Source organism: Capricornis sumatraensis, chromosome 6 (genome assembly GCF_032405125.1).
Source record: "Capricornis sumatraensis isolate serow.1 chromosome 6, serow.2, whole genome shotgun sequence".
Lineage (NCBI taxonomy): Eukaryota > Metazoa > Chordata > Mammalia > Artiodactyla > Bovidae > Capricornis > Capricornis sumatraensis.
In genome coordinates this window covers 2,320,913-2,343,439 of record NC_091074.1, presented here as the reverse complement: position 1 = coordinate 2,343,439, position 22,527 = coordinate 2,320,913, and positions in this window count along the sequence as shown.

Below are 22,527 nucleotides of genomic sequence, written 5' to 3'. Positions count from 1 at the left end.
GGGATTCCTCTCCCGTCGATACCGGGGCCAAAAACTTTGTGTGGAGTCAGGGCCGGAACCGAGGATTCCTCTCAGGGGCTGACATGGATCTTTGGGTACTTGTGGAGTCTCCCCAGGGGAGTCAGGCCTCGTCTCGAGTGGGGGCATGCACGTGCGCTTTCCTTCCAGGCTGTAGCAGCAATGTCACGCTTCCCGTCGCGTGGATCAAAGGATCTGTGGTTTTCCCTCGAGGCTTTCCCTCGAGGCTTTCCCACAGGGCTGTCCCACGTGCCACCGTGGTGTGAGTCGATCCTCGGCGTGAAAGATGAGCCAGTGCAGGGCAAAGAGGCTCCTCTGGAATGGACTGAGACATCTGGGGGACTCTTGGAATGGTGGTACGACCATGGAGTTCCTCTCGCCTTTCCTGTTGAGAGTGCCTCCTCTTGAGATGCGACGGGAACGCCGGGAATTCTTTCCCGTTGAAAGCAGGGAATGGATCCCTCATCTCGAGCTCCGAGGGGGAAACGGGTCTCCTCTGGATGTGGGCGGGACCATCGTGCTTCCTCTCGAGTGGAGACGGGTATGGCGGTGAACTTCTTGAGTTGCAGCAAGGGTGTGAAAGACCCTTTCGAAGTTCCAGAGTTTAGGTGTCATTAGTCTCCAGACGCCTCATCGGAAATAGGCCTCATCTCGCCTGGAAGGGAGAACTTCCTGGATTTTCTCGAGTTGCGGCAGGTGTTCTCGAGTTACGACGGGGACCTCAGGGACCCGCCCTGGTGGCCTCAGGAGAGGCCAGTCCCCATGCGAGTTGCTAGGGGGCCTCTCGGGATTCCTCTCCCGTCGATACCGGGGCCAAAAACCTTGTGTGGAGTCAGGGCCGGAACCGAGGATTCCTCTCAGGGGCTGACATGGATCTTTGGGTACTTGTGGAGTCTCCCCAGGGGAGTCAGGCCTCGTCTCGAGTGGGGGCATGCACGTGCGCTTTCCTTCCAGGCTGTAGCAGCAATGTCACGCTTCCCGTGGCGTGGATCAAAGGATCTGTGGTTTTCCCTCGAGGCTTTCCCTCGAGGCTTTCCCACAGGGCTGTCCCACGTGCCACCGTGGTGTGAGTCGATCCTCGGCGTGAAAGATGAGCCAGTGCAGGGCAAAGAGGCTCCTCTGGAATGGACTGAGACATCTGGGGGACTCTTGGAATGGTGGTACGACCATGGAGTTCCTCTCGCCTTTCCTGTTGAGAGTGCCTCCTCTTGAGATGCGACGGGAACGCCGGGAATTCTTTCCCGTTGAAAGCAGGGAATGGATCCCTCATCTCGAGCTCCAAGGGGGAAACGGGTCTCCTCTGGATGTGGGCGGGACCATCGTGCTTCCTCTCGAGTGGAGACGGGTATGGCGGTGAACTTCTTGAGTTGCAGCAAGGGTGTGAAAGACCCTTTCTAAGTTCCAGAGTTTAGGTGTCATTAGTCTCCAGACGTCTCATCGGAAATAGGCCTCATCTCGCCTGGAAGGGAGAACTTCCTGGATTTTCTCGAGTTGCGGCAGGTGTTCTCGAGTTACGACGGGGAAATAAGGGACCCGCCCTGGTGGCCTCAGGAGAGGCCAGTCCCCATGCGAGTTGCTAGGGGGCCTCTCGGGATTCCTCTCCCGTCGATACCAGGGCCAAAAACCTTTTGTGGAGTCAGGGCCGGAACCGAGGATTCCTCTCAGGGGCTGACATGGATCTTTGGGTACTTGTGGAGTCTCCCCAGGGGAGTCAGGCCTCGTCTCGAGTGGGGGCATGCACGTGCGCTTTCCTTCCAGGCTGTAGCAGCAATGTCACGCTTCCCGTCGCGTGGATCAAAGGATCTGTGGTTTTCCCTCGAAGCTTTCCCTCGAGGCTTTGCCACAGGGCTGTCCCACGTGCCACCGTGGTGTGAGTCGATCCTCGGCGTGAAAGATGAGCCAGTGCAGGGCAAAGAGGCTCCTCTGGAATGGACTGAGACATCTGGGGGACTCTTGGAATGGTGGTACGACCATGGAGTTCCTCTCGCCTTTCCTGTTGAGAGTGCCTCCTCTTGAGATGCGACGGGAACGCCGGGAATTCTTTCCCGTTGAAAGCAGGGAATGGATCCCTCATCTCGAGCTCCGAGGGGGAAACGGGTCTCCTCTGGATGTGGGCGGGACCATCGTGCTTCCTCTCGAGTGGAGACGGGTATGGCGGTGAACTTCTTGAGTTGCAGCAAGGGTGTGAAAGACCCTTTCGAAGTTCCAGAGTTTAGGTGTCATTAGTCTCCAGACGCCTCATCGGAAATAGGCCTCATCTCGCCTGGAAGGGAGAACTTCCTGGATTTTCTCGAGTTGCGGCAGGTGTTCTCGAGTTACGACGGGGACCTAAGGGACCCGCCCTGGTGGCCTCAGGAGAGGCCAGTCCCCATGCGAGTTGCTAGGGGGCCTCTCGGGATTCCTCTCCCGTCGATACCGGGGCCAAAAACTTGTGTGGAGTCAGGGCCGGAACCGAGGATTCCTCTCAGGGGCTGACATGGATCTTTGGGTACTTGTGGAGTCTCCCCAGGGGAGTCAGGCCTCGTCTCTAGTGGGGGCATGCACGTGCGCTTTCCTTCCAGGCTGTAGCAGCAATGTCACGCTTCCCGTCGCGTGGATCAAAGGATCTGTGGTTTTCCCTCGAGGCTTTCCCTCGAGGCTTTCCCACAGGGCTGTCCCACGTGCCACCGTGGTGTGAGTCGATCCTCGGCGTGAAAGATGAGCCAGTGCAGGGCAAAGAGGCTCCTCTGGAATGGACTGAGACATCTGGGGGACTCTTGGAATGGTGGTACGACCATGGAGTTCCTCTCGCCTTTCCTGTTGAGAGTGCCTCCTCTTGAGATGCGACGGGAACGCCGGGAATTCTTTCCCGTTGAAAGCAGGGAAAGGATCCCTCATCTCGAGCTACGAGGGGGAAACGGGGCTCCTCTGGATGTGGGCGGGACCATTGTGCTTGCTCTCGAGTGGAGACGGGTACGGCGGTGAACTTCTTGAGTTGCAGCAAGGGTGTGAAAGACCCTTTCGAAGTTCCAGAGGTTAGGTGTCATTTGTCTCCAGAGGCCTCATCGGAAATAGGCCTCATCTCGCCTGGAAGGGAGAACTTCCTGGATTTTCTCGAGTTGCGGCAGGTGTTCTCGAGTTACGACGGGGACCTCAGGGACCCGCCCTGTTGGCCTCAGGAGAGGCCAGTCCCCATGCCAGTGGCTAGGGGGCCTCTCGGGATTCCTCTCCCGTCGATACCGGGGACAAAAACCTTGTGTGGAGTCAGGGGCGGAATCGAGGATTCCTCTCAGGGGATGACATGGATCTTTGGGTACTTCTGGAGTCTCCCCAGGGGAGTCAGGCCTCGTCTCGAGTGGGGGCATGCACGTGCGCTTTCCTTCCAGGCTGTATCAGCAATGTCACGCTTCCCGTCGCGTGGATCAAAGGATCTGTGGATTTCCCTCGAGGCTTTCCCTCGAGGCTTTCCCACAGGGCTGTCCCACGTGCCACCGTGGTGTGAGTCGATCATCGGCGTGAAAGATGAGCCAGTGCAGGGCAAAGAGGCTCCTCTGGAATGGACTGAGACATCTGGGGGACTCTTGGAATGGTGGTACGACCATGGAGTTCCTCTCGCCTTTCCTGTTGAGAGTGCCTCCTCTTGAGATGCGACGGGAACGCCGGGAATTCTTTCCCGTTGAAAGCAGGGAATGGATCCCTCATCTCGAGCTCCAAGGGGGAAACGGGTCTCCTCTGGATGTGGGCGGGACCATCGTGCTTCCTCTCGAGTGGAGACGGGTATGGCGGTGAACTTCTTGAGTTGCAGCAAGGGTGTGAAAGACCCTTTCGAAGTTCCAGAGTTTAGGTGTCATTAGTCTCCAGACGCCTCACCGGAAATAGGCCTCATCTCGCCTGGAAGGGAGAACTTCCTGGATTTTCTCGAGTTGCGGCAGGTGTTCTCGAGTTAAGACGGGGACCTCAGGGACCCGCCCTGGTGGCCTCAGGAGAGGCCAGTCCCCATGCGATTTGCTATGGGGCCTCTCGGGATTCCTCTCCCGTCGATACAGGGGCCAAAAACCTTGTGTGGAGTCAGGGCCGGAACCGAGCATTCCTCTAAGGGGCTGACATGGATCTTTGGGTACTTCTGGAGTCTCCCCAGGGGAGTCAGGCCTCGTCTCGAGTGGTGGCATGCACGTGCGCTATCCTTCCAGGCTGAAGCAGCAATGTCACGCTTCCCGTCACGTGGATCAAAGGATCTGTGGTTTTCCCTCGAGGCTTTCCCTTGAGGCTTTCCCACAGGGCTCTCCCACGTGCCAACGTGGTGTGATTCGATCCTCGGCATGAAAGATGAGCCAGTTCAGGGCAAAGAGGTTCCTCTGGAATGGACTGAGACATCTGGGGGACTCTTGAAATGGTGGTACGACCATGCAGTTCCTCTCGCCTTTCCTGTTGAGAGTGCCTCCTCTTGAGATGCGATGGGAACGCCAGGAATTCTTTCCCGTTGAAAGCAGGGAAAGGATCCCTCATCTCGAGCTACGATGGGGAAACGGGGCTCCTCTGGATGTGGGCGGGACCATCATTCTTCCTCTCGAGTCGACACGGGTATGGCGGTGAACTACTTGAGTTGCAGCAAGGGTGTGAAAGACCCTTTCGAAGTTCCAGAGGTTAGGTGTCATTAGTCTCCAGACGCCTCATCGGAAATAGGCCTCATCTCGCCTGGAAGGGAGAACTTCCTGGATTTTCTCGAGTTGCGGCAGGTGTTCTCCAGTTACGACGGGGACCTCAGGGACCGGCCTGGTGGCCTCAGGAAAGGCCAGTCCCCATGCGAGGTGCTAGGGGGCCTCTCGGGATTCCTCTCCCGTCGATACCGGGGCCAAAAACCTTGTGTGGAGTCAGGGCCGGAACCGAGGATTCCTCTCAAGGGCTGACATGGATCTTGGGGTACCTCTGGAGTCTCCCCAGGGGAGTCAGGCCTCATCTCGAGTGGGGGCATGCACGTGCGCTTTCCTTCCAGGCTGTAGCAGCAATGTCACGCTTCCCGTCGCGTGGATCAAAGGATCTGTGGTTTTCCCTCGAGGCTTTCCCTCGAGGCTTTCCCACAGGGCTGTCCCACGTGCCACCGTGGTGTGAGTCGATCCTCGGCGTGAAAGATGAGTCAGTGCAGGGCAAAGAGGCTCCTCTGGAATGGACTGAGACATCTGGGGGACTCTTGGAATGGTGGTACGACCATGGAGTTCCTCTCGCCTTTCCTGTTGAGAGTGCCTCCTCTTGAGATGCGACGGGAACGCCGGGAATTCTTTCCCGTTGAAAGCAGGGAATGGATCCCTCATCTCGAGCTCCGAGGGGGAAACGGGTCTCCTCTGGATGGGGGCGGGACCATCGTGCTTCCTCTCGAGTGGAGACGGGTATGGCGGTGAACTTCTTGAGTTGCAGCAAGGGTGTGAAAGACCCTTTCGAAGTTCCAGAGTTTAGGTGTCATTAGTCTCCAGACGCCTCATCGGAAATAGGCCTCATCTCGCCTGGAAGGGAGAACTTCCTGGATTTTCTCGAGTTGCGGCAGGTGTTCTCGAGTTACGACGGGGACCTCAGGGACCCGCCCTGGTGGCCTCAGGAGAGGCCAGTCCCCATGCGAGTTGCTAGGGGGCCTCTCGGGATTCCTCTCCCGTCGATACCGGGGCCAAAAACCTTGTGTGGAGTCAGGGCCGGAACCGAGGATTCCTCTCAGGGGCTGACATGGATCTTTGGGTACTTGTGGAGTCTCCCCAGGGGAGTCAGGCCTCGTCTCGAGTGGGGGCATGCACGTGCGCTTTCCTTCCAGGCTGTAGCAGCAATGTCACGCTTCCCGTCGCGTGGATCAAAGGATCTGTGGTTTTCCCTCGAGGCTTTCCCTCGAGGCTTTCCCACAGGGCTGTCCCACGTGCCACCGTGGTGTGAGTCGATCCTCGGCGTGAAAGATGAGCCAGTGCAGGGCAAAGAGGCTCCTCTGGAATGGACTGAGACATCTGGGGGACTCTTGGAATGGTGGTACGACCATGGAGTTCCTCTCGCCTTTCCTGTTGAGAGTGCCTCCTCTTGAGATGCGACGGGAACGCCGGGAATTCTTTCCCGTTGAAAGCAGGGAATGGATCCCTCATCTCGAGCTCCGAGGGGGAAACGGGTCTCCTCTGGATGTGGGCGGGACCATCGTGCTTCCTCTCGAGTGGAGACGGGTATGGCGGTGAACTTCTTGAGTTGCAGCAAGGGTGTGAAAGACCCTTTCAAAGTTCCAGAGTTTAGGTGTCATTAGTCTCCAGACGCCTCATCGGAAATAGGCCTCATCTCGCCTGGAAGGGAGAACTTCCTGGATTTTCTCGAGTTGCGGCAGGTGTTCTCGAGTTACGACGGGGACCTCAGGGACCCGCCCTGGTGGCCTCAGGAGAGGCCAGTCCCCATGCGAGTTGCTAGGGGGCCTCTCGGGATTCCTCTCCCGTCGAAACCGGGGCCAAAAACCTTGTGTGGAGTCAGGGCCAGAACCGAGGATTCTTCTCAGGGGCTGACATGGATCTTTGGGTACTTGTGGAGTCTCCCCAGGGGAGTCAGGCTTCGTCTCGAGTGGCGGCATGCACGTGCGCTTTCCTTCCAGGCTGTAGCAGCAATGTCACGCTTCCCGTGGCGTGGATCAAAGGATCTGTGGTTTTCCCTCGAGGCTTTCCCTCGAGGCTTTCCCACAGGGCTGTCCCACGTGCCACCGTGGTGTGAGTCGATCCTCGGCGTGAAAGATGAGCCAGTGCAGGGCAAAGAGGCTCCTCTGGAATGGACTGAGACATCTGGGGGACTCTTGGAATGGTGGTACGACCATGGAGTTCCTCTCGCCTTTCCTGTTGAGAGTGCCTCCTCTTGAGATGCGACGGGAACGCCGGGAATTCTTTCCCGTTGAAAGCAGGGAATGGATCCCTCATCTCGAGCTCCAAGGGGGAAACGGGTCTCCTCTGGATGTGGACGGGACCATCGTGCTTCCTCTCGAGTGGAGACGGGTATGGCGGTGAACTTCTTGAGTTGCAGCAAGGGTGTGAAAGACCCTTTCTAAGTTCCAGAGTTTAGGTGTCATTAGTCTCCAGACGCCTCATCGGAAATAGGCCTCATCTCGCCTGGAAGGGAGAACTTCCTGGATTTTCTCGAGTTGCGGCAGGTGTTCTCGAGTTACGACGGGGACCTAAGGGACCCGCCCTGGTGGCCTCAGGAGAGGCCAGTCCCCATGCGAGTTGCTAGGGGGCCTCTCGGGATTCCTCTCCCGTCGATACCAGGGCCAAAAACCTTTTGTGGAGTCAGGGCCGGAACCGAGGATTCCTCTCAGGGGCTGACATGGATCTTTGGGTACTTGTGGAGTCTCCCCAGGGGAGTCAGGCCTCGTCTCGAGTGGGGGCATGCACGTGCGCTTTCCTTCCAGGCTGTAGCAGCAATGTCACGCTTCCCGTCGCGTGGATCAAAGGATCTGTGGTTTTCCCTCGAGGCTTTCCCTCGAGGCTTTCCCACAGGGCTGTCCCACGTGCCACCGTGGTGTGAGTCGATCCTCGGCGTGAAAGATGAGCCAGTGCAGGGCAAAGAGGCTCCTCTGGAATGGACTGAGACATCTGGGGGACTCTTGGAATGGTGGTACGACCATGGAGTTCCTCTCGCCTTTCCTGTTGAGAGTGCCTCCTCTTGAGATGCGACGGGAACGCCGGGAATTCTTTCCCGTTGAAAGCAGGGAATGGATCCCTCATCTCGAGCTCCGAGGGGGAAACGGGTCTCCTCTGGATGTGGGCGGGACCATCGTGCTTCCTCTCGAGTGGAGACGGGTATGGCGGTGAACTTCTTGAGTTGCAGCAAGGGTGTGAAAGACCCTTTCGAAGTTCCAGAGTTTAGGTGTCATTAGTCTCCAGACGCCTCATCGGAAATAGGCCTCATCTCGCCTGGAAGGGAGAACTTCCTGGATTTTCTCGAGTTGCGGCAGGTGTTCTCGAGTTACGACGGGGACCTCAGGGACCCGCCCTGGTGGCCTCAGGAGAGGCCAGTCCCCATGCGAGTTGCTAGGGGGCCTCACGGGATTCCTCTCCCTTCGATACCAGGGCCAAAAACCTTGTGTGGAGTCAGGGCCGGAACCGAGGATTCCTCTCAGGGGCTGACATGGATCTTTGGGTACTTGTGGAGTCTCCCCAGGGGAGTCAGGCCTCGTCTCGAGTGGGGGCATGCACGTGCGCTTTCCTTCCAGGCTGTAGCAGCAATGTCACGCTTCCCGTCGCGTGGATCAAAGGATCTGTGGTTTTCCCTCGAGGCTTTCCCTCGAGGCTTTCCCACAGGGCTGTCCCACGTGCCACCGTGGTGTGAGTCGATCCTCGGCGTGAAAGATGAGCCAGTGCAGGGCAAAGAGGCTCCTCTGGAATGGACTGAGACATCTGGGGGACTCTTGGAATGGTGGTACGACCATGGAGTTCCTCTCGCCTTTCCTGTTGAGAGTGCCTCCTCTTGAGATGCGACGGGAACGCCGGGAATTCTTTCCCGTTGAAAGCAGGGAATGGATCCCTCATCTCGAGCTCCGAAGGGGAAACGGGTCTCCTCTGGATGTGGGCGGGACCATCGTGCTTCCTCTCGAGTGGAGACGGGTATGGCGGTGAACTTCTTGAGTTGCAGCAAGGGTGTGAAAGACCCTTTCGAAGTTCCAGAGGTTAGGTGTCATTAGTCTCCAGACGCCTCATCGGAAATAGGCCTCATCTCGCCTGGAAGGGAGAACTTCCTGGATTTTCTCGAGTTGCGGCAGGTGTTCTCGAGTTACGACGGGGACCTCAGGGACCCGCCCTGGTGGCCTCAGGAGAGGCCAGTCCCCATGCGAGTTGCTAGGGGGCCTCTCGGGATTCCTCTCCCGTCGATACCGGGGCCAAAAACCTTGTGTGGAGTCAGGGCCGGAACCGAGGATTCCTCTCAGGGGCTGACATGGATCTTTGGGTACTTGTGGAGTCTCCCCAGGGGAGTCAGGCCTCGTCTCGAGTGGGGGCATGCACGTGCGCTTTCCTTCCAGGCTGTAGCAGCAATGTCACGCTTCCCGTGGCGTGGATCAAAGGATCTGTGGTTTTCCCTCGAGGCTTTCCCTCGAGGCTTTCCCACAGGGCTGTCCCACGTGCCACCGTGGTGTGAGTCGATCCTCGGCGTGAAAGATGAGCCAGTGCAGGGCAAAGAGGCTCCTCTGGAATGGACTGAGACATCTGGGGGACTCTTGGAATGGTGGTACGACCATGGAGTTCCTCTCGCCTTTCCTGTTGAGAGTGCCTCCTCTTGAGATGCGACGGGAACGCCGGGAATTCTTTCCCGTTGAAAGCAGGGGAAGGATCCCTCATCTCGAGCTCCGAGGGGGAAACGGGGCTCCTCTGGATGTGGGCGGGACCATCGTGCTTCCTCTCGAGTGGAGACGGGTACGGCGGTGAACTTCTTGAGTTTCAGCAAGGGTGTGAAAGACCCTTTCGAAGTTCCAGAGGTTAGGTGTCATTAGTGTCCAGACGCCTCATCGGAAATAGGCCTCATCTCGCCTGGAAAGGAGAACTTCCTGGATTTTCTCGAGTTGCGGCAGGTGTTCTCGAGTTACGACGGGGACCTCAGGGACCCGCCCTGTTGGCCTCAGGAGAGGCCAGTCCCCATGCCAGTGGCTAGGGGGCCTCTCGGGATTCCTCTCCCGTCGATACCGGGGCCAAAAACCTTGTGTGGAGTCAGGGGCGGAATCGAGGATTCCTCTCAGGGGATGACATGGATCTTTGGGTACTTCTGGAGTCTCCCCAGGGGAGTCAGGCCTCGTCTCGAGTGGGGGCATTCACGTGCGCTTTCCTTCCAGGCTGTATCAGCAATGTCACGCTTCCCGTCGCGTGGATCAAAGGATCTGTGGATTTCCCTCGAGGCTTTCCCTCGAGGCTTTCCCACAGGGCTGTCCCACGTGCCACCGTGGTGTGAGTCGATCATCGGCGTGAAAGATGAGCCAGTGAAGGGCAAAGAGGCTCCTCTGGAATGGACTGAGACATCTGGGGGACTCTTGGAATGGTGGTACGACCATGGAGTTCCTCTCGCCTTTCCTGTTGAGAGTGCCTCCTCTTGAGATGCGACGGGAACGCCGGGAATTCTTTCCCGTTGAAAGCAGGGAATGGATCCCTCATCTCGAGCTCCAAGGGGGAAACGGGTCTCCTCTGGATGTGGGCGGGACCATCGTGCTTCCTCTCGAGTGGAGACGGGTATGGCGGTGAACTTCTTGAGTTGCAGCAAGGGTGTGAAAGACCCTTTCGAAGTTCCAGAGTTTAGGTGTCATTAGTCTCCAGACGCCTCATCGGAAATAGGCCTCATCTCGCCTGGAAGGGAGAACTTCCTGGATTTTCTCGAGTTGCGGCAGGTGTTCTCGAGTTACGACGGGGACCTCAGGGACCCGCCCTGGTGGCCTCAGGAGAGGCCAGTCCCCATGCGAGTTGCTAGGGGGCCTCTCGGGATTCCTCTCCCGTCGATACCAGGGCCAAAAACCTTGTGTGGAGTCAGGGCCGGAACCGAGGATACCTCTCAGGGGCTGACCTGGATCTTTGGGTACTTGTGGAGTCTCCCCAGGGGAGTCAGGCCTCGTCTCGAGTGGGGGCATGCACGTGCGCTTTCCTTCCAGGCTGTAGCAGCAATGTCACGCTTCCCGTGGCGTGGATCAAAGGATCTGTGGTTTTCCCTCGAGGCTTTCCCTCGAGGCTTTCCCACAGGGCTGTCCCACGTGCCACCGTGGTGTGAGTCGATCCTCGGCGTGAAAGATGAGCCAGTGCAGGGCAAAGAGGCTCCTCTGGAATGGACTGAGACATCTGGGGGACTCTTGGAATGGTGGTACGACCATGGAGTTCCTCTCGCCTTTCCTGTTGAGAGTGCCTCCTCTTGAGATGCGACGGGAACGCCGGGAATTCTTTCCCGTTGAAAGCAGGGAATGGATCCCTCATCTCGAGCTCCGAGGGGGAAACGGGTCTCCTCTGGATGTGGGCGGGACAATCGTGCTTCCTCTCGAGTGGAGACGGGTATGGCGGTGAACTTCTTGAGTTGCAGCAAGGGTGTGAAAGACCCTTTCGAAGTTCCAGAGTTTAGGTGTCATTAGTCTCCAGACGCCTCATCGGAAATAGGCCTCATCTCGCCTGGAAGGGAGAACTTCCTGGATTTTGTCGAGTTGCGGCAGGTGTTCTCGAGTTACGACGGGGACCTCAGGGACCCGCCCTGGTGGCCTCAGGAGAGGCCAGTCCCCATGCGAGTTGCTAGGGGGCCTCTCGGGATTCCTCTCCCGTCGATACCGGGGCCAAAAACCTTGTGTGGAGTCAGGGCCGGAACCGAGGATTCCTCTCAGGGGCTGACATGGATCTTTGGGTACTTGTGGAGTCTCCCCAGGGGAGTCAGGCCTCGTCTCGAGTGGGGGCATGCACGTGCGCTTTCCTTCCAGGCTGTAGCAGCAATGTCACGCTTCCCGTCGCGTGGATCAAAGGATCTGTGGTTTTCCCTCGAGGCTTTCCCTCGAGGCTTTCCCACAGGGCTGTCCCACGTGCCACCGTGGTGTGAGTCGATCCTCGGCGTGAAAGATGAGCCAGTGCAGGGCAAAGAGGCTCCTCTGGAATGGACTGAGACATCTGGGGGACTCTTGGAATGGTGGTACGACCATGGAGTTCCTCTCGCCTTTCCTGTTGAGAGTGCCTCCTCTTGAGATGCGACGGGAACGCCGGGAATTCTTTCCCGTTGAAAGCAGGGAATGGATCCCTCATCTCGAGCTCCAAGGGGGAAACGGGTCTCCTCTGGATGTGGGCGGGACCATCGTGCTTCCTCTCGAGTGGAGACGGGTATGGCGGTGAACTTCTTGAGTTGCAGCAAGGGTGTGAAAGACCCTTTCTAAGTTCCAGAGTTTAGGTGTCATTAGTCTCCAGACGCCTCATCGGAAATAGGCCTCATCTCGCCTGGAAGGGAGAACTTCCTGGATTTTCTCGAGTTGCGGCAGGTGTTCTCGAGTTACGACGGGGACCTCAGGGACCCGCCCTGGTGGCCTCAGGAGAGGCCAGTCCCCATGCGAGTTGCTAGGGGGCCTCTCGGGATTCCTCTCCCGTCGATACCAGGGCCAAAAACCTTGTGTGGAGTCAGGGCCGGAACCGAGGATTCCTCTCAGGGGCTGACATGGATCTTTGGGTACTTGTGGAGTCTCCCCAGGGGAGTCAGGCCTCGTCTCGAGTGGGGGCATGCACGTGCGCTTTCCTTCCAGGCTGTAGCAGCAATGTCACGCTTCCCGTCGCGTGGATCAAAGGTTCTGTGGTTTTCCCTCGAGGCTTTCCCTCGAGGCTTTCCCACAGGGCTGTCCCACGTGCCACCGTGGTGTGAGTCGATCCTCGGCGTGAAAGATGAGCCAGTGCAGGGCAAAGAGGCTCCTCTGGAATGGACTGAGACATCTGGGGGACTCTTGGAATGGTGGTACGACCATGGAGTTCCTCTCGCCTTTCCTGTTGAGAGTGCCTCCTCTTGAGATGCGACGGGAACGCCGGGAATTCTTTCCCGTTGAAAGCAGGGAATGGATCCCTCATCTCGAGCTCCGAAGGGGAAACGGGTCTCCTCTGGATGTGGGCGGGACCATCGTGCTTCCTCTCGAGTGGAGACGGGTATGGCGGTGAACTTCTTGAGTTGCAGCAAGGGTGTGAAAGACCCTTTCGAAGTTCCAGAGTTTAGGTGTCATTAGTCTCCAGACGCCTCATCGGAAATAGGCCTCATCTCGCCTGGAAGGGAGAACTTCCTGGATTTTCTCGAGTTGCGGCAGGTGTTCTCGAGTTACGACGGGGACCTCAGGGACCCGCCCTGGTGGCCTCAGGAGAGGCCAGTCCCCATGCGAGTTGCTAGGGGGCCTCTCGGGATTCCTCTCCCGTCGATACCGGGGCCAAAAACCTTGTGTGGAGTCAGGGCCGGAACCGAGGATTCCTCTCAGGGGCTGACATGGATCTTTGGGTAGTTGTGGAGTCTCCCCAGGGGAGTCAGGCCTCGTCTCGAGTGGGGGCATGCACGTGCGCTTTCCTTCCAGGCTGTAGCAGCAATGTCACGCTTCCCGTCGCGTGGATCAAAGGATCTGTGGTTTTCCCTCGAGGCTTTCCCTCGAGGCTTTCCCACAGGGCTGTCCCACGTGCCACCGTGGTGTGAGTCGATCCTCGGCGTGAAAGATGAGCCAGTGCAGGGCAAAGAGGCTCCTCTGGAATGGACTGAGACATCTGGGGGACTCTTGGAATGGTGGTCCGACCATGGAGTTCCTCTCGCCTTTCCTGTTGAGAGTGCCTCCTCTTGAGATGCGACGGGAACGCCGGGAATTCTTTCCCGTTGAAAGCAGGGAAAGGATCCCTCATCTCGAGCTACGAGGGGGAAACGGGGCTCCTCTGGATGTGGGCGGGACCATCGTGCTTCCTCTCGAGTGGAGACGGGTACGGCGGTGAACTTCTTGAGTTGCAGCAAGGGTGTGAAAGACCCTTTCGAAGTTCCAGAGGTTAGGTGTCATTTGTCTCCAGAGGCCTCATCGGAAATAGGCCTCATCTCGCCTGGAAGGGAGAACTTCCTGGATTTTCTCGAGTTGCGGCAGGTGTTCTCGAGTTACGACGGGGACCTCAGGGACCCGCCCTGGTGGCCTCAGGAGAGGCCAGTCCCCATGCGAGTTGCTAGGGGGCCTCTCGGGATTCCTCTCCCGTCGATACCGGGGCCAAAAACCTTGTGTGGAGTCAGGGGCGGAACCGAGGATTCCTCTCAGGGGATGACATGGATCTTTGGGTACTTGTGGAGTCTCCCCAGGGGGGTCAGGCCTCGTCTCGAGTGGAGGCATGCACGTGCGCTTTCCTTCCAGGCTGTAGCAGCAATGTCACGCTTCCCGTCGCGTGGATCAAAGGATCTGTGGATTTCCCTCGAGGCTTTCGCTCGAGGCTTTCCCACAGGGCTGTCCCACGTGCCACCGTGGTGTGAGTCGATCCTCGGCGCGAAAGATGAGCCAGTGCAGGGCAAAGAGGTTCCTCTGGAATGGACTGAGACATCTGCGGGACTCTTGGAATGGTGGTACGACCATGGAGTTCCTCTTGCCTTTCCTGTTGAGAGTGCCTCCTCTTGAGATGCGACGGGAACGCCGGGAATTCTTTCCCGTTGAAAGCAGGGAAAGGATCCCTCATCTCGAGCTTCGAGGGGGAAACGAGGCTCCTCTGGATGTGGGCGGGACAATCGTGCTTCCTCTCGAGTGGAGACGGGTATGGCGGTGAACTTCTTGAGTTGCAGCAAGGATGTGAAAGACCCTTTCGAAGTTCCAGAGGTTAGGTGTCATTAGTCTCCAGACGCCTCATCGGAAATAGGCCTCATCTCGCCTGGAAGGGAGAACTTCCTGGATTTTCTCGAGTTGCGGCAGGTGTTCTCGAGTTACGACGGGGACCTCAGGGACCCGCCCTGGTGGCCTCAGGAGAGGCCAGTCCCCATGCGAGTTGCTAGGGGGCCTCTCGGGATTCCTCTCCCGTCGATACCGGGGCCGAAAACCTTGTGTGGAGTCAGGGCCGGAACCGAGAATTCCTCTCAGGGGCTGACATGGATCTTTGGGTACTTCTGGAGTCTCCCCAGGGGAGTCAGGCCTCGTCTCGAGTGGGTGCATGCACGTGCACTTTCCTTCCAGGCTGTAGCAGCAATGTCACGCTTCCCGTGGCGTGGATCAAAGGATCTGTGGTTTTCCCTCGAGGCTTTCCCTCGAGGCTTTCCCACAGGGCTGTCCCACGTGCCACCGTGGTGTGAGTCGATCCTCGGCGTGAAAGATGAGCCAGTGCAGGGAAAATAGGTTCCTCTGGAATGGACTGAGACGTCTGGGGGACTCTTGGAATGGTGGTAGAACCATGGAGTTCCTCTCGCCTTTCCTGTTGAGAGTGCCTCCTCTTGAGATGCGACGGGAACGCCGGGAATTCTTTCCCGTTGAAAGCAGGGAAAGGATCCCTCATCTCGAGCTCCGAGGGGGATACGGGGCTCCTCTGGATGTGGGCGGGACCATCGTGCTTCCTCTCGAGTGGAGACGGGTATGGCGGTGAACTTCTTGAGTTGCAGCAAGGATGTGAAAGACCCTTTCGAAGTTCCAGAGGTTAGGTGTCATTAGTCTCCAGACGCCTCATCGGAAATAGGCCTCATCTCGCCTGGAAGGGAGAACTTCCTGGATTTTCTCGAGTTGCGGCAGGTGTTCTCGAGTTACGACGGGGACCTCAGGGACCCGCCCTGGTGGCCTCAGGAGAGGCCAGTCCCCATGCGAGTTGCTAGGGGGCCTCTCTGGATTCCTCTCCCGTCGATACCGGGGCCAAAAACCTTGTGTGGAGTCAGGGCCGGAACCGAGGATTCCTCTCAGGGGCTGACATGGATCTTTGGGTACTTCTGGAGTCTCCCCAGGGGAGTCAGGCCTCGTCTCGAGTGGGGGCATGCACGTGCGCTTTCCTTCCAGGCTATAGCAGCAATGTCACGCTTCCCGTCGCGTGGATCAAAGGATCTGTGGTTTTCCCTCGAGGCTTTCGCTCGAGGCTTTCCCACAGGGCTGTCCCACGTGCCACCGTGGTGTGAGTCGATCCTCGGCGTGAAAGATGAGCCAGTGCAGGGCAAAGAGGTTCCTCTGGAATGGACTGAGACATCTGGGGGACTCTTGGAATGGTGGTACGACCATGGAGTTCCTCTCGCCTTTCCTGTTGAGAGTGCCTCCTCTTGAGATGCGACGGGAACGCCGGGAATTCTTTCCCGTTGAAAGCAGGGAAAGGATCCCTCATCTCGAGCTTCGAGGGGGAAACGAGGCTCCTCTGGATGTGGGCGGGACCATCGTGCTTCCTCTCGAGTGGAGACGGGTATGGCGTTGAACTGCTTGAGTTGCAGCAAGGATGTGAAAGACCCTTTCGAAGTTCCAGAGGTTAGGTGTCATTAGTCTCCAGACGCCTCATCAGAAATAGGCCTCATCTCGCCTGGAAGGGAGAACTTCATGGATTTTCTCGAGTTGCGGCAGGTGATCTCGAGTTACGACGGGGACCTCAGGGACCCGCCCTGGTGGCCTCAGGAGAGGCCAGTCCCCATGCGAGTTGCTAGAGGGCCTCTCGGGATTCCTCTCCCGTCGATACCGGGGCCAAAAACCTTGTGTGGAGTCAGGGCCGGAACCGAGGATTCCTCTCAGGGGCTGACATGGATCTTTGGGTACTTCTGGAGTCTCCCCAGGGGATTCAGGCCTCGTCTCGAGTGGGGGCATGCACGTGCGCTTTCCTTCCAGGCTGTAGCAGCAATGTCACGCTTCCCGTCGCGTGGATCAAAGGATCTGTGGTTTTCCCTCGAGGCTTTCCCTCGAGGCTTTCCCACAGGGCTGTCCCACGTGCCACCGTGGTGTGAGTCGATCCTCGGCGTGAAAGATGAGCCAGTGCAGGGCAAAGAGGTTCCTCTGGAATGGACTGAGACATCTGGGGGACTCTTGGAATGGTGGTACGACCATGGAGTTCCTCTCGGCTTTCCTGTGGAGAGTGCCTCCTCTTGAGATGCGACGGGATCGCCGGGAATTCTTTCCCGTTGAAAGCAGGGAAAGGATCCCTCATCTCGAGCTCCGAGTGGGAAACGGGGCTCCTCTGGATGTGGGCGGGACCATCGTGCTTCCTCTCGAGTGGAGACGGGTATGGCGGTGAACTTCTTGAGTTGCAGCAAGGGTGTGAAAGACCCTTTCGAAGTTCCAGAGGTTAGGTGTCATTAGTCTCCAGACGCCTCATCGGAAATAGGCGTCATCTCGCCTGGAAGGGAGAACTTCCTGGATTTTCTCGAGTTGCGGCAGGTGTTCTCGAGTTACGACGGGGACCTCAGGGACCCGCCCTGGTGGCCTCAGGAGAGGCCAGTCCCCATGCGAGTTGCTAGGGGGCCTCTCGGGATTCCTCTCCCGTAGATACCGGGGCCAAAAACCTTGTGTGGAGTCAGGGCCGGAACCGAGGATTCCTCTCAGGAGCTGACATGGATCTTTGGGTACTTCTGGAGTCTCCCCAGGGGAGTCAGGCCTCGTCTCGAGTGGGGGCATGCACGTGCGCTTTCCTTCCAGGCTGTAGCAGCAATGTCATGCTTCCCGTCGCGTGGATCAAGGGATCTGTGGTTTTCCCTGGAGGCTTTCCCTCGAGGCTTTCCCACAGGGCTGTCCCACGTGCCACCGTGGTGTGAGTCGATCCTTGGCGTGAAAGATGAGCTAGTGCAGGGCAAAGAGGTTCCTCTGGAATGGACTGAGACATCTGAGGGACTCTTGGAATGGTGGTACGACCATGGAGTTCCTCTCGGCTTTCCTGTGGAGAGTGCCTCCTCTTGAGATGCGATGGGAACGCCGGGAATTCTTTCCCGTTGAAAGCAGGGAAAGGATCCCTCATCTCGAGCTCCGAGGGGGAAACGGGGCTCCTCTGGATGTGGGCGGGACCATCGTGCTTCCTCTCGAGTGGAGACGGGTATGGCAGTGAATTTCTTCAGTTGCAGCAAGGGTGTGAACGACCCTTTCGAAGTTCCAGAGGTTAGGTGTCATTAGTCTCCAGACGCCTCATCGGAAATAGGCCTCATCTCGCCTGGAAGGGAGATCTTCCTGGATTTTTTCGAGTTGCGGCAGGTGTTCTCGAGTTACGACGGGGACCTCAGGGACCCGCCCTGGTGGCCTCAGGAGAGGCCAGTCCCCATGCGAGTTGCTAGGGGGCCTCTCGGGATTCCTCTCCCGTCGATACCGGGGCCAAAAACCTTGTGTGGAGTCAGGGCCGGAACCGAGGATTCCTCTCAGGGGCTGACATGTATCTTTGGGTACTTCTGGAGTCTCCCCAGGGGAGTCAGGCCTCGTCTCGAGTGGGGGCATGCACGTGCGCTTTCCTTCCAGGCTGTAGCAGCAATGTCACGCTTCCCGTCGCGTGGATCAAAGGATCTGTGGTTTTCCCTCTAGGCTTTCCCTCGAGGCTTTCCCACAGGGCTGTCCCACGTGCCACCGTGGTGTGAGTCGATCCTCGGCGTGAAAGATGAGCCAGTGCAGGGCAAAGAGGTTCCTCTGGAATGGACTGAGACATCTGGGGGACTCTTGGAATGGTGGTACGACCATGGAGTTCCTCTCGCCTTTCCTGTTGAGAGTGCCTCCTCTTGAGATGAGACGGGAACGCCGGGAATTCTTTCCCGTTGAAAGCAGGGAAAGGATCCCTCATCTCGAGCTACGAGGGGGAAACGGGGCTCCTCTGGATGTGGGCGGGACCATCGTGCTTCCTCTCGAGTGGAGACGGGTATGGCGGTGAACTTCTTGAGTTGCAGCAAGGGTGTGAAAGACCCTTTCGAAGTTCCAGAGGTTAGGTGTCATTAGTCTCCAGACGCCTCATCGGAAATAGGCCTCATCTCGCCTGGAAGGGAGAACTTCCTGGATTTTCTCGAGTTGCGGCAGGTGTTCTCGAGTTACGACGGGGACCTCAGGGACCCGCCCTGGTGGCCTCAGGAGAGGCCAGTCCCCATGCGAGTTGCTAGGGGGCCTCTCGGGATTCCTCTCCCGTCGATACCGGGGCCAAAAACCTTGTGTGGAGTCAGGGCCGGAACCGAGGATTCCTCTCAGGGGCTGACATGTATCTTTGGGTACGTCTGGAGTCTTCCCAGGGGAGTCAGGCCTCGTCTTGAGTGGGGGCATGCACGTGCGCTTTCCTTCCAGGCTGTAGCAGCAATGTCACGCTTCCCGTGGCGTGGATCAAAGGATCTGTGGTTTTCCCTCGAGGCTTTCCCTCGAGGCTTTCCCACAGGGCTGTCCCACGTGCCACCGTGGTGTGAGTCGATCCTCGGCGTGAAAGATGAGCCAGTGCAGGGCAAAGAGGTTCCTCTGGAATGGACTGAGACATCTGGGGGACTCTTGGAATGGTGGTACGACCATGGAGTTCCTCTCGCCTTTCCTGTTGAGAGTGCCTCCACTTGAGATGAGACGAGAACACCGGGAATTCTTTCCCGTTGAAATCAGGTCAAGGATCACTCATCTCGAGCTCCGAGGGGGAAACGGGGCTCCTCTGGATGTGGGCGGGACCATCGTGCTTCCTCTCGATTGGAGACGGGTATGGCGGTGAACTTCTTGAGTTGCAGTAAGGGTGTGAAAGACCCTTTCGAAGTTCCAGAGGTTAGGTGTCATTAGTCTCCAGACGCCTCATCGGAAATAGGCCTCATCTTGCCTGGAAGGGAGAACTTCCTGGATTTTCTCGAGTTGCGGCAGGTGTTCTCGAGTTACGACGGGGACCTCAGGGACCCGCCCTGGTGGCCTCAGGAGAGGCCAGTCCCCATGCGAGTTGCTAGGGGGCCTCTCGGGATTCCTCTCCCGTCGATACCGGGGCCAAAAACCTTGTGTGGAGTCAGGGCCGGAACCGAGGATTCCTCTCAGGGGCTGACATGGATCTTTGGGTACTTCTGGAGTCTCCCCAGGGGATTCAGGCCTCGTCTCGAGTGGGGGCATGCACTTGCGCTTTCCTTCCAGGGTGTAGCAGCAATGTCACGCTTCCCATCGCGTGGATCAAAGGATCTGTGGTTTTCCCTCGAGGCTTTCCCTCGAGGCTTTCCCACAGGGCTGTCCCACGTGCCACCGTGGTGTGAGTCGATCTTCGGCGTGAAAGATGAGCCAGTGCAGGGCAAAGAGGTTCCTCTGGAATGGACTGAGACATCTGGGGGACTCTTGGAATGGTGGTACGACCATGGAGTTCCTCTCGGCTTTCCTGTGGAGAGTGCCTCCTCTTGAGATGCGACGGGATCGCCGGGAATTCTTTCCCGTTGAAAGCAGGGAAAGGATCCCTCATCTCGAGCTCCGAGTGGGAAACGGGGCTCCTCTGGATGTGGGCGGGACCATCGTGCTTCCTCTCGAGTGGAGACGGGTATGGCGGTGAACTTCTTGAGTTGCAGCAAGGGTGTGAAAGACCCTTTCGAAGTTCCAGAGGTTAGGTGTCATTAGTCTCCAGACGCCTCATCGGAAATAGGCGTCATCTCGCCTGGAAGGGAGAACTTCCTGGATTTTCTCGAGTTGCGGCAGGTGTTCTCGAGTTACGACGGGGACCTCAGGGACCCGCCCTGGTGGCCTCAGGAGAGGCCAGTCCCCATGCGAGTTGCTAGGGGGCCTCTCGGGATTCCTCTCCCGTAGATATCGGGGCCAAAAACCTTGTGTGGAGTCAGGGCAGGAACCGAGGATTCCTCTCAGGAGCTGACATGGATCTTTGGGTACTTCTGGAGTCTCCCCAGGGGAGTCAGGCCTCGTCTCGAGTGGGGGCATGCACGTGCGCTTTCCTTCCAGGCTGTAGCAGCAATGTCATGCTTCCCGTCGCGTGGATCAAGGGATCTGTGGTTTTCCCTGGAGGCTTTCCCTCGAGGCTTTCCCACAGGGCTGTCCCACGTGCCACCGTGGTGTGAGTCGATCCTCGGCGTGAAAGATGAGCTAGTGCAGGGCAAAGAGGTTCCTCTGGAATGGACTGAGACATCTGAGGGACTCTTGGAATGGTGGTACGACCATGGAGTTCCTCTCGGCTTTCCTGTGGAGAGTGCCTCCTCTTGAGATGCGATGGGAACGCCGGGAATTCTTTCCCGTTGAAAGCAGGGAAAGGATCCCTCATCTCGAGCTCCGAGGGGGAAACGGGGCTCCTCTGGATGTGGGCGGGACCATCGTGCTTCCTCTCGAGTGGAGACGGGTATGGCAGTGAACTTCTTCAGTTGCAGCAAGGGTGTGAACGACCCTTTCGAAGTTCCAGAGGTTAGGTGTCATTAGTCTCCAGACGCCTCATCGGAAATAGGCCTCATCTCGCCTGGAAGGGAGATCTTCCTGGATTTTTTCGAGTTGCGGCAGGTGTTCTCGAGTTACGACGGGGACCTCAGGGACCCGCCCTGGTGGCCTCAGGAGAGGCCAGTCCCCATGCGAGTTGCTAGGGGGCCTCTCGGGATTCCTCTCCCGTCGATACCGGGGCCAAAAACCTTGTGTGGAGTCAGGGCCGGAACCGAGGATTCCTCTCAGGGGCTGACATGTATCTTTGGGTACTTCTGGAGTCTCCCCAGGGGAGTCAGGCCTCGTCTCGAGTGGGGGCATGCACGTGCGCTTTCCTTCCAGGCTGTAGCAGCAATGTCACGCTTCCCGTCGCGTGGATCAAAGGATCTGTGGTTTTCCCTCTAGGCTTTCCCTCGAGGCTTTCCCACAGGGCTGTCCCACGTGCCACCGTGGTGTGAGTCGATCCTCGGCGTGAAAGATGAGCCAGTGCAGGGCAAAGAGCTTCCTCTGGAATGGACTGAGACATCTGGGGGACTCTTGGAATGGTGGTACGACCATGGAGTTCCTCTCGCCTTTCCTGTTGAGAGTGCCTCCTCTTGAGATGCGACGGGAACGCCGGGAATTCTTTCCCGTTGAAAGCAGGGAAAGGATCCCTCATCTCGAGCTACGAGGGGGAAACGGGGCTCCTCTGGATGTGGGCGGGACCATCGTGCTTCCTCTCGAGTGGAGACGGGTATGGCGGTGAACTTCTTGAGTTGCAGCAAGGGTGTGAAAGACCCTTTCGAAGTTCCAGAGGTTAGGTGTCATTAGTCTCCAGACGCCTCATCGGAAATAGGCCTCATCTCGCCTGGAAGGGAGAACTTCCTGGATTTTCTCGAGTTGCGGCAGGTGTTCTCGAGTTACGACGGGGACCTCAGGGACCCGCCCTGGTGGCCTCAGGAGAGGCCAGTCCCCATGCGAGTTGCTAGGGGGCCTCTCGGGATTCCTCTCCCGTCGATACCGGGGTCAAAAACCTTGTGTGGAGTCAGGGCCGGAACCGAGGATTCCTCTCAGGGGCTGACATGGATCTTTGGGTACTTCTGGAGTCTCCCCAGGGGAGTCAGGCCTCGTCTCGAGTGGGGGCATGCACGTGCGCTTTCCTTCCAGGCTGTAGCAGCAATGTCACGCTTCCCGTCGCGTGGATCAAAGGATCTGTGGTTTTCCCTCGAGGCTTTCCCTCGAGGCTTTCCCACAGGGCTGTCCCACGTGCCACCGTGGTGTGAGTCGATCCTCGGCGTGAAAGATGAGCCAGTGCAGGGCAAAGAGGTTCCTCTGGAATGGACTGAGACATCTGGGGGACTCTTGGAATGGTGGTACGACCATGGAGTTCCTCTCGGCTTTCCTGTGGAGAGTGCCTCCTCTTGAGATGCGACGGGATCGCCGGGAATTCTTTCCCGTTGAAAGCAGGGAAAGGATCCCTCTTCTCGAGCTCCGAGGGGGAAACGGGGCTCTTCTGGATGTGGGCGGGAGAATCGTGCTTCCTCTCGAGTGGAGACGGGTATGGCGGTGAACTTCTTGAGTTGCAGCAAGGGTGTGAAAGACCCTTTCGAAGTTCCAGAGGTTAGGTTTCATTAGTCTCCAGACGCCTCATCGGAAATAGGCCTCATCTCGCCTCGAAGGGAGAACTTCCTGGATTTTCTCGAGTTGCGGCAGGTTATCCAGAGTTACGACGGGGACCTCAGGGACCCGCCCTGGTGGCCTCAGGAGAGGCCAGTCCCCATGCGAGTTGCTAGGGGGCCTCTCGGGATTCCTCTCCCGTC